Consider the following 9047-nt stretch of genomic DNA (forward strand, 5'->3'; position numbering starts at 1 on the left):
GCAGTGGGAGAGAAAAAGGATATCTGAAACCAAACCAGAGCCTTGTAACAGTGACAAAACAGCTGCTTCAGCATTTCTATTCCAGCATGTCATCTTAAGACCTTCAATCTATATTTCAACCTGACTAAATTCTGAATGCCTTGTCCGAGTGCTAAATAGACAATAAGAGGACTTGGAAATCAGAGCCTAACATAGAAAGAAGCATGATACAAGAAGGGCACCTTGCAGAGCATCCCTTATGACAAAAGTGCACCCCAATTTTTTCAGATCCCACTGTCTGAGCATAATACTCAGCCCCATCTTATAGACATCTCCCCTACTCCCAAAAAATGTACCGGCACTCCATGCACCTGCAATGCACATATTTGATAACTGTCTCATGGCACAAGCCTGTAAAAAAGAAGGATAACCTGAGGTTTTGGGGCTGGCCTCTGCTTAAGAGGAGATATCCCCTGGAGCAGCCCAGTGCCTTACTACCTGCTCTGGCACTTGAGCTCCCTAGTCTGGTCTGGGACAAAACAGACTGGCATTATGGTAAACTCAGTAGCCTGTAGCTCTGTTCTTAAGTTTCAGAAAGGCAGACCATATGCTATATGTATAAACTATACGTACAACAACACTGTACTGTTACTTTACATGTACTGTTAATGGGACCTTTACTTTTTAAGTGAAACAAGATCAAAACAGATTAATTTGATCTCTCAACCTCATGGGTTGGAGATGAGAAGATAACTAGTTTGGGGTTGAAAGATGTGCAAGTTTGGAGCTGGCTTCCCGTCAAGTCTCCAAAACTCAACAACAGAGCCTGCTTCCCAGAAAGGGAAGGGAAAAAAACCAAACAGCCAAAGCTATTGCAAAAAATATATTTTACATATAAAACAGATATATACAGTGAGAATACTATATACCTATAACCCCAGAAACCCCAAATAGCTTCCTAAAAGGGAGCGGGGGAAGGGAGAAGGGAAAAAGGACAAAAAAAGGACGAAAAGGGACAGAAACAAAACAGGTCTACACAATCTAAAAATCCAGTAACCAGCAAAATAGAGAACTGGCAAAATCTCACCACTTCCCTTGAGAGAAGCAGGACGGCTGGACGTGGCCCAGCACCCTCCCCTCACGTGTGGCAGACAACAGCAGTCGATACAGGCCTCAACTTCAGACAAGCAAGACCACGTAGGGATCTACTGTTCTTGAACCTTGTTGGAAGAGAAGACAGCGAGCTCTCTTATCTATGCCTTATTTATACCTCAGGTTACGTAAAGGAATACTTCCTTGGTCACTTTCCTAGTGACCACTTGGTCCTAGTTCCTTCCTGGTTACAAGCTGGTCTCCAGGAAGGCCTAGACTGAAACCATCACAAAAGAGCCATACCAATTAAATTTATATCCACTTATTCCCAAACTAAAAGACTACGTACAGTTTAAAAATAAGATATTACAAAGTATGTTTTGTATGTTTGGCAGACAGCCTTTCCTTTCTATCACTAAACACCATATTAATGACCAATTAAAGAATCCCCCTGAACTAGCCCATTTAGTTCTAGAGGTAAGTTTTTAAACCATATTTTAGAAAACATTTGAAAACGCCTTAGCATGCAGCATATTGGAAAGTACTGTGCATCAGAAAGATCTATGCCATTTGCAGCGACAAAGCAGTCCACAACCATTCACTCAGTTACACTTCAAGCAGTACTCAACACCACCTCAGGAAAATCAGATCTGGAGCATTAAACACTCCCCTTAAATTAAGTGACAGTAGTGGTGCAGCTGTGGGTAACAGGGACACCACAGTGCAGGCTGCTGCAGGGTAGGGGCTTGCTATCTGCTGTAAGGAAGGAACTGAAATAACCAGCAGTGACTGCAATAAAATACACTGCCTTTTCTAAAGCCTTGCTTCACTGAAATAATTACAAATATCTAACACCAAAGCCCATATGCTTAGTCTCAAGACTTTGGGTAATTCCAGGGTATATTGTCAATTATTGCCCAAGTGGAAAGGCGCAGGATGGGCATCATAGTTTAAATGTAGGACACGGAGACTCATCTACCTCTTCACAAACAATGGCAGCCTCAGCCATAAGAGGCCTCCAGCTGGCAAGCTGAGCTATCTGCCCTTTGCCCAGTTTACCCTCAATTTTCACAGATTAAGAAAGAATGAGGAAAACAAAAGAAAAAATGCATACATCAGTCCTTTTTAATAGCAAAAGAATAATCAGGTCATTTGCTCCACTTCCTGCCAAAAGTCCCATCACCAAGAATGCAGGGCTACAGACTTCTGCAGACCAGGTTTCTTACAGGAGGGCCCTCAGCCTGCTGCTACTTGGGCCCTGGAGGGGCTGGTGGAAAGAACCAGGCTGAAGCCTGCCTGTTTCTCACCCCCTGACTGATGGCAGGTACCTGCTGTCTTAATGCAGCCTTGAAAATAAAGATATCTAAATTTTTGACCTTAATGCAGCACCTCTCCACCTTAACAGCACTCATTTTGTGAGCACTTGGCTGAACACTCAGCAGCAGCAATTGTTGACACTGGTGCTGAAGCCCTGACTTCTCACCCATGCAACTCGTTCCTTCTCTTTTGCATTACGTCAGTCTTCATTTCCCATACTGCAGCCATCTAGCCTTGGATCTCCCACACCATTTTGATCTATCTCACTTCAAAAGGCAGACTCTCTGGGGATCTAAGCCACAAATGTGATTTCTGAAAGATTTATAGCATGGGCAAGTCTAGCAATGGAGCTTGAGCATTTCATGCAAGGACTCTTAAAACTCCTGTTCCAGAATATGGGAACTTGCCAGTTAAGTAATGCTGGTCATCTCTTATTCCTTGCTGCCAACAGATCTACCTTCTTTCTGAAATTCAGAAAGAGCTGAACAATTCCTCTCATCTTTGCTATGATTCCTAGCTCCATCTCTGAGTCCCTCATCTTCTCTTGTTCAGAATGTTGTCTCAAGTGTGAATCCAAACTGTCTCTGTCTTATATACTTCTTACTGAATAGTGTTTTTTTAATAGGATGATAAACCACTGCATATTTTGTCACAGGCAGCACAGCTGTAATTTATAGTGTGTTTCATACTTATTGTTTCTCAAGTAGTGGAAATTGTTTTTCCTTCTCCTTTATCCTAGCGCGGGACACATTGTGTGACCACCGAGTCCTGATTGTGCTGCTCTCCCTTCATTAGTCCTTATGTATCCCACTCAATAGACAAAACATTGCCATTAGCAGCTGCATGGTTTCTTGGGAGCATTGTTATCTCTGTGGTGAACCACAAAGCATCCTACAATATACTGTAACCGATAACACATCATCTTTAGCCAGCTAACCTGGCTGATGGAAGGTTTGAATGGGGAAGGAAATTTAGGTGTCATGCCTCAGAATATGCAAGAAATAGTATATTCCAAGGCCCACTGCCACTATAACTTTACATCTTGTTGCTAAAACTGACAATCTGATATCAGTTCTCCTTAACACCATGAGCATCACTAATGGAATGAGGGCCATAAAATCCTCTTTTAGCCTACATTTTAAGAGTAATTATATTCTTTTTAGAGAATAATCACTGCTTTCTAGAACTGAGCTTTTAATAGTATTGCAAGAATTTAATACAGGAACTGGAATTTTTGAGACTTCATTTTAGACTACATAATATCTCTTACAGATAAAAAAAAATCATAAGGTAAGCAGCGCTTCAAGAATAAACTCAAAGCAGCCTCCACACTCAGAAGTCGGGGACATTTCAACCCATAAGCTCTCTTAGTTCTCAGGTTTTTGAGATGGGTTGCTAGATGTATATCATCTGTTAAACAGCCTGAAGATACCCTGAACATAGTTAGCTAGATAACCAATTCTGCCCTTCAAATCCTTAAATGAAAACAATTTCTCTTTCATGGTTCCATGCTGCAGCATCAGGATGTCTTGATTTCTCAGAGATATACTGCAACTTGTCCCCAATTACCTGTGGTGACTGGAAACTTCCCTATTTGAGAGACAGAGTGCTTATCTGAGGCAGGAGATTTAGGCCTTGCAAGTCACATCAGAGCTGTGGTGATCTGGTGATCTCTGGTGATGTCCTGATTCAAGTAAAACAGTGCTCTCTTCTGCAACTTATTATTAACTGTCTCTGTTTATTATTCTAGGACCTCTGCTCTACACAGAGCTGAATCACACTAAGCTATGAATAGTCAACAAAATAGATTTCTTCCAGACCTGAACAACAATTTGCTCTGCAGAGTGTAAGTTCGTTAAGCCTTGTAATATGCTAATGTGTTTACTGACCTTTTGCGATCTTTTGCCTGGAGTTGAACTTTCCAGATTGACTCACGCCTAAACACTGATCATTTGCTTTATACTGAGTAGGGCTCCATCTCGATGTCTTTTGCACACACAAGCACACAGAGTGCATGCAAACACTGAGACACTTCAACAGAGAGTGAGGAGAAGTGTGATACTGTGAATCACTGATCCCCTTCTGCCCTTGTGGACCTTTCCCATCAATATCTCCAGCGACAGAGAACTTCCCGGCCTTTCACATTTTCTAAATTGTTAGCCTGTTTGTTTGGTTTAATCTGAAATAAAAGACATCAGACTGAAATACAAGGTTATTCTTTGTGTGGGAAAGACATTACAAGGAGCCTTTCACGTTCTCTGGACGTTAACACAGAGGATAATGAGTATCAACACTCCAGACTGTTTATGCTGTCTTTCCAGCATCTTCCTCTGTGAATATAGTTTTCTTATTCTACAGACATATAGTTCTTGTCTACTTCTGGCTCAGCCTCATTCCAGAACTAAAACTCTTAACAAGGTGTCTTTTTACAAAATGTACTCCCTTTCACAGAGATGGGGAGAGCCACACAAAGTTTGTGCTGCTTCGTATCGCATCTGCAGATATCTGATCCTTTAAGTAAATTCCCCAATGCCTTTCACTCTGCATGAGCATCCTTAATATAATAAGCTCTGTATTTTCTACAGTAAGGAATGAGAATCCTAAATTAAATGAATTCTCTAAATAAACACAATTTTATGAAAGAACTCAAAGTAAACATACTGGACCCAGCAGTCATCCAATGCTGTTCATTTTGCTCCAGCAAGGATCTAGCAATGCTCAGCAACATTTTGGCTCAATATTTGCAGGTGTTATTTCAGTATTGCTGAGCCACGGCTATTCTGTTCAGAGAATTGCCCCTATTATTTGTTCATCCCATTCTGAGCATGGACTGTCACCATAATTTCTACCATATTTCAAGGTGTCGAACTGATTCACTACTGGTAAAATCTTGAATTAAGATTTACACTAGCATTACTCCAAAATAAGAGATTTGTTTAATCATAGAGTGGTTTGTGTTGGAAGGGATCTTCAAAGACAAACTAGTCCAACTCCCTTGTTGAGGGCAGGGACACCTTCTACTAGACCCTGTTGCTCAAAGCCCCTGGCCTTGAACACTTCCCAGCTTCTCTGGGCTATCTGTTCTAATGCCTCACCATCTTCACCATAAAAAATTTCTTCCTGATGTCCTATCTAAATCTAAGCTTTCAGTTATCCCCTTGTCCTTTTACTACAGATCCTGATAAAAAGTCTTGCTCCATCTTCCTCATAAGATCCCTTTGTATACTAAAAGGCCATAATACGGTCTCCCCAGAGCAATATCCATGGAAGAACTGTAGAACTATTTCCATACTGGATAAATAAGTCACATTTCAGGGTATATATAAAATCATGGGAATCAACATAATCAGAACACAAATTAAAACTTCCTAAAAGCAAGGATATCTAATATTCATCTATGCATGCTGTCTTTTAAAATTTGAAGGATCTGTGGCTGATTTTTAGGATGCATTCCCTTCATGTGTATCACAGAACTAGCATGGCTGGAAGGGATCACAGTGGGTCATGAGGTCCAATTTCCCTGCTCTAGCAGGGTTATCCTAAAGCACATGGCAGAGGATTGTGTCCGGGCGGTTCTTGAGTATCTCCAGTGAGGATACACTGCACAGTAACAAGTTCCTCCTCATATTCACATGAAACTTCCTCTGCATCAGTTTCTGTCCATTGCCTCTTGTCCTGTCGCTCAGCATCACCAAGAAGAGCCTGGCTCCACCCTTCTGACACCTTCCCTTCAGATGCTTATAGACACTGATAAGGTTCTCCTCTCAGTCGTCTCTTCTTAGGGCTGAACAGGCCTAACTCTCTCAGCCTTTTCTCATAAGAGAGATACTCCAGTCCCTTAATTATGTTTGTTGCTCTCCACTGAACTTGCTCCAGGAGCATCATGTCTCTCTCAGACTGAGGAGACCAGAACTGGACACATCACTCCAGATGTGGCCTCACCAGGGCTGAGTAAAGGGGTAGGATCACCTCCGTCAGTCTGCTGGCAACGCACATTCTAATGCAACCCAGGATACCGCTGGTCTTCTTGGCCACAAGGGCAAAAGTTTGGGGTTGTTTTTTTTCCATTCAGTTGTAGTTCAGAGTATCTACCAACCAGCAGTGAGGTAGATAAAACTTAGCAGAGAGCTACTGTCAGAATCCCAGATGTGGTTGCCTACTCAGTGCCAAATGTCATAGGGATAGAAATAGTATTCTAGCTTCCTTTACACGTATAAATTTGTGTATTTTGCACAAAAAAAGAGAAAGATTTTCTGGTAATATGTGGATTTTTCACTTACAGAAATGTACACTCCACTGTCAGTTAAAATTTCTGAATAGTGCTGCCAAACAAGGAATTAGCTTTCAAAGTAATGCTGTAATTAAAACTATAGCTATAGCTAGAGGGCATGTGGAACACAATGGGACCGCTTCTCTGATTATAACCGAGATGTAAAGAAGTTATTGAATCAAGAATTTTGTTCATCTGCAGCTATTGTTACAATATGGATCCAGTAAATTACACATTGGGGGTCATTACATGGCTGTGCATGCAAAATGAGAGTGTAGTTCAACCCTGACATTTAACTGACATACATAGGTGTGTTCTGCCTACTTTTCCAGTCTAGCTACATTTTTGCTATGGCCCTTATGGTGATATTAGTAGTCATGGAGCAAAACAAGCAGTACCCCTCCTGGATGATAAGGGCAGGGAAGTTAGACAGAGGACCACCTCTTAAAAGTGATTCTAATTCGTACACCAATAGCTAACAATATAACAACTTTATGTTGTATTACATTCTTAATGTTTTTCTTCTGTTTCTATTCTTCTCCTTTAATTTTAAACAAAACCTTGCAATATATCCTCCTATTCACCAGCTGTCACCCAGCATTCACCTTGCCCCTACCTCATCACTAACTTGGTCCAATGCCTCTTCCAGAAGTCTCAGAGCACATAGCTCTGCTATCAGTCTCTTTTTCTTGCCACATCATAGGACCCCTCACAGCACCAGAGCAATGTCCTGTCTTATGTGAAATGACTTCACACCATCAGACAGATTTAGGTAATTGAAGACAAGCTTCCCTGCCATACCAGGAAGGAGGAGGTACAGTTTAGGTGGCTGAGTCAAATACATCCACAGACAAAATCTTCAATTTCAGTCCTGATAGAGGGACCAGACCTGACAGATAACTTGGAGTACCAGGACATCAGGTGAAGCACAATCACAACTGAGACAAGCATTAACACATGCCTAACACTAAGGAAAGAGGTGTGTCCTCACAATAAAAATGTGTCCAAAAGCAGTATGACTGGGGCCACAAAACAGTGTGACCCTACACTGGCAGAGCACTGCCAGCCCAGAACTAACTTTTCCAGCTTTTATAATTTTTTAGGTCTGGTTTGCCAAGCTACAAAACCTAGCACCAGAGTCTTAAAGTTTCATACAGGTGTTTCAATTACAAAGACTATTCCTCACAGTATGGAAGAATATTTACTCAGTTTTACAGCAAAGAATGTTTGTTACTATTATCCTTAGTTTTAGCAATACGTCTCTCAATGTGGAAGACATTGCAGAAACTTGGTTAGTAGAAAGAGGACACGAGAGAGATTCTATAGCTCTGGTCTCACGCTAAAGGAAAAGTTATCAGAAGGTCACTGTTCACTGTGTTTGTGAAACTGCATTGTCTAAGAATATGTGAAGCTGCATTGTCTGCTGAGAAGCTGCATTGTCTATGAAGTTGCATACGTGATAGAAAAATTAGAGCAACAGGATGGGAAAGGTAGAGAAAGTAGCAAAGTAGCAAATAAAGTAACTATAGCCATGAGAAAGAAGCAGCATTTACGCAAATATAACTTAGGTAATTAGGAGCCAATGATGAGCTTACGCTTGGAATATGTATGAGGCTAATTATTAATCTTTATAAGCACAAAGCTTACAGCAATAAAGTTGGATTAGTCATGATCAATACTGTGGTCGTGTGATACTTTTCCCGTCGTCCACAACATCTCAAATCTCTTCAGTTTACATCATGGAACTAAAACATAGAATCATACTCAGATGTGTTCATTTTATTATAAATTCTAAGCAGCATAATGGTAATTTCTCTTAAAATAGTTTAGCAAATTTCAACCTCTCTCACATGATTTCTTCATATATCTCTTGCAACTATTCCATTTATTAAAATATTCCATTTTTGCCTTCTATGCATAGCCTAAATGTAGGCGATAGTATTCAAATTTGCCAGGATTTCAGAATCCATGCAGCTTTAGTTTCTGTCACTTCAAATACACATTTATTCTTTAGCTACTTAAGGCGAAAATATCTCCTTGCATCTCTTTGATGACACTCCTCTAACCATTCAGTAATCTGTCGGTAATTATAACTTCTTAGCTTCTTTAGCCTAAAAGGGTTGAATTGCCACAGATTGTCATGAATCCTGGTTTTAAAACTATCAAGAGCCCAATTTCTGACTGGGATGGGGAAACTTCTTTCCAATTAAAGTGACTGCTTGCATGTAAAACCATGTAACATTTCACTTTTTAATTAGGTATATCCTTATCAAATACAAAGAGGTCCATCCTCATTTTATTTTCTACCCAGAGAATGAAATATAGTGAAAATTAATCATACACCAATATAGTGCCAGACCTGATAATACTTTCAGCATACCCTGACTAC

Source organism: Neopelma chrysocephalum, unplaced genomic scaffold (assembly GCF_003984885.1).
Source record: "Neopelma chrysocephalum unplaced genomic scaffold, ASM398488v2 Primary Assembly neopelma1_96926, whole genome shotgun sequence".
Taxonomy (NCBI): Eukaryota; Metazoa; Chordata; class Aves; order Passeriformes; family Pipridae; genus Neopelma; species Neopelma chrysocephalum.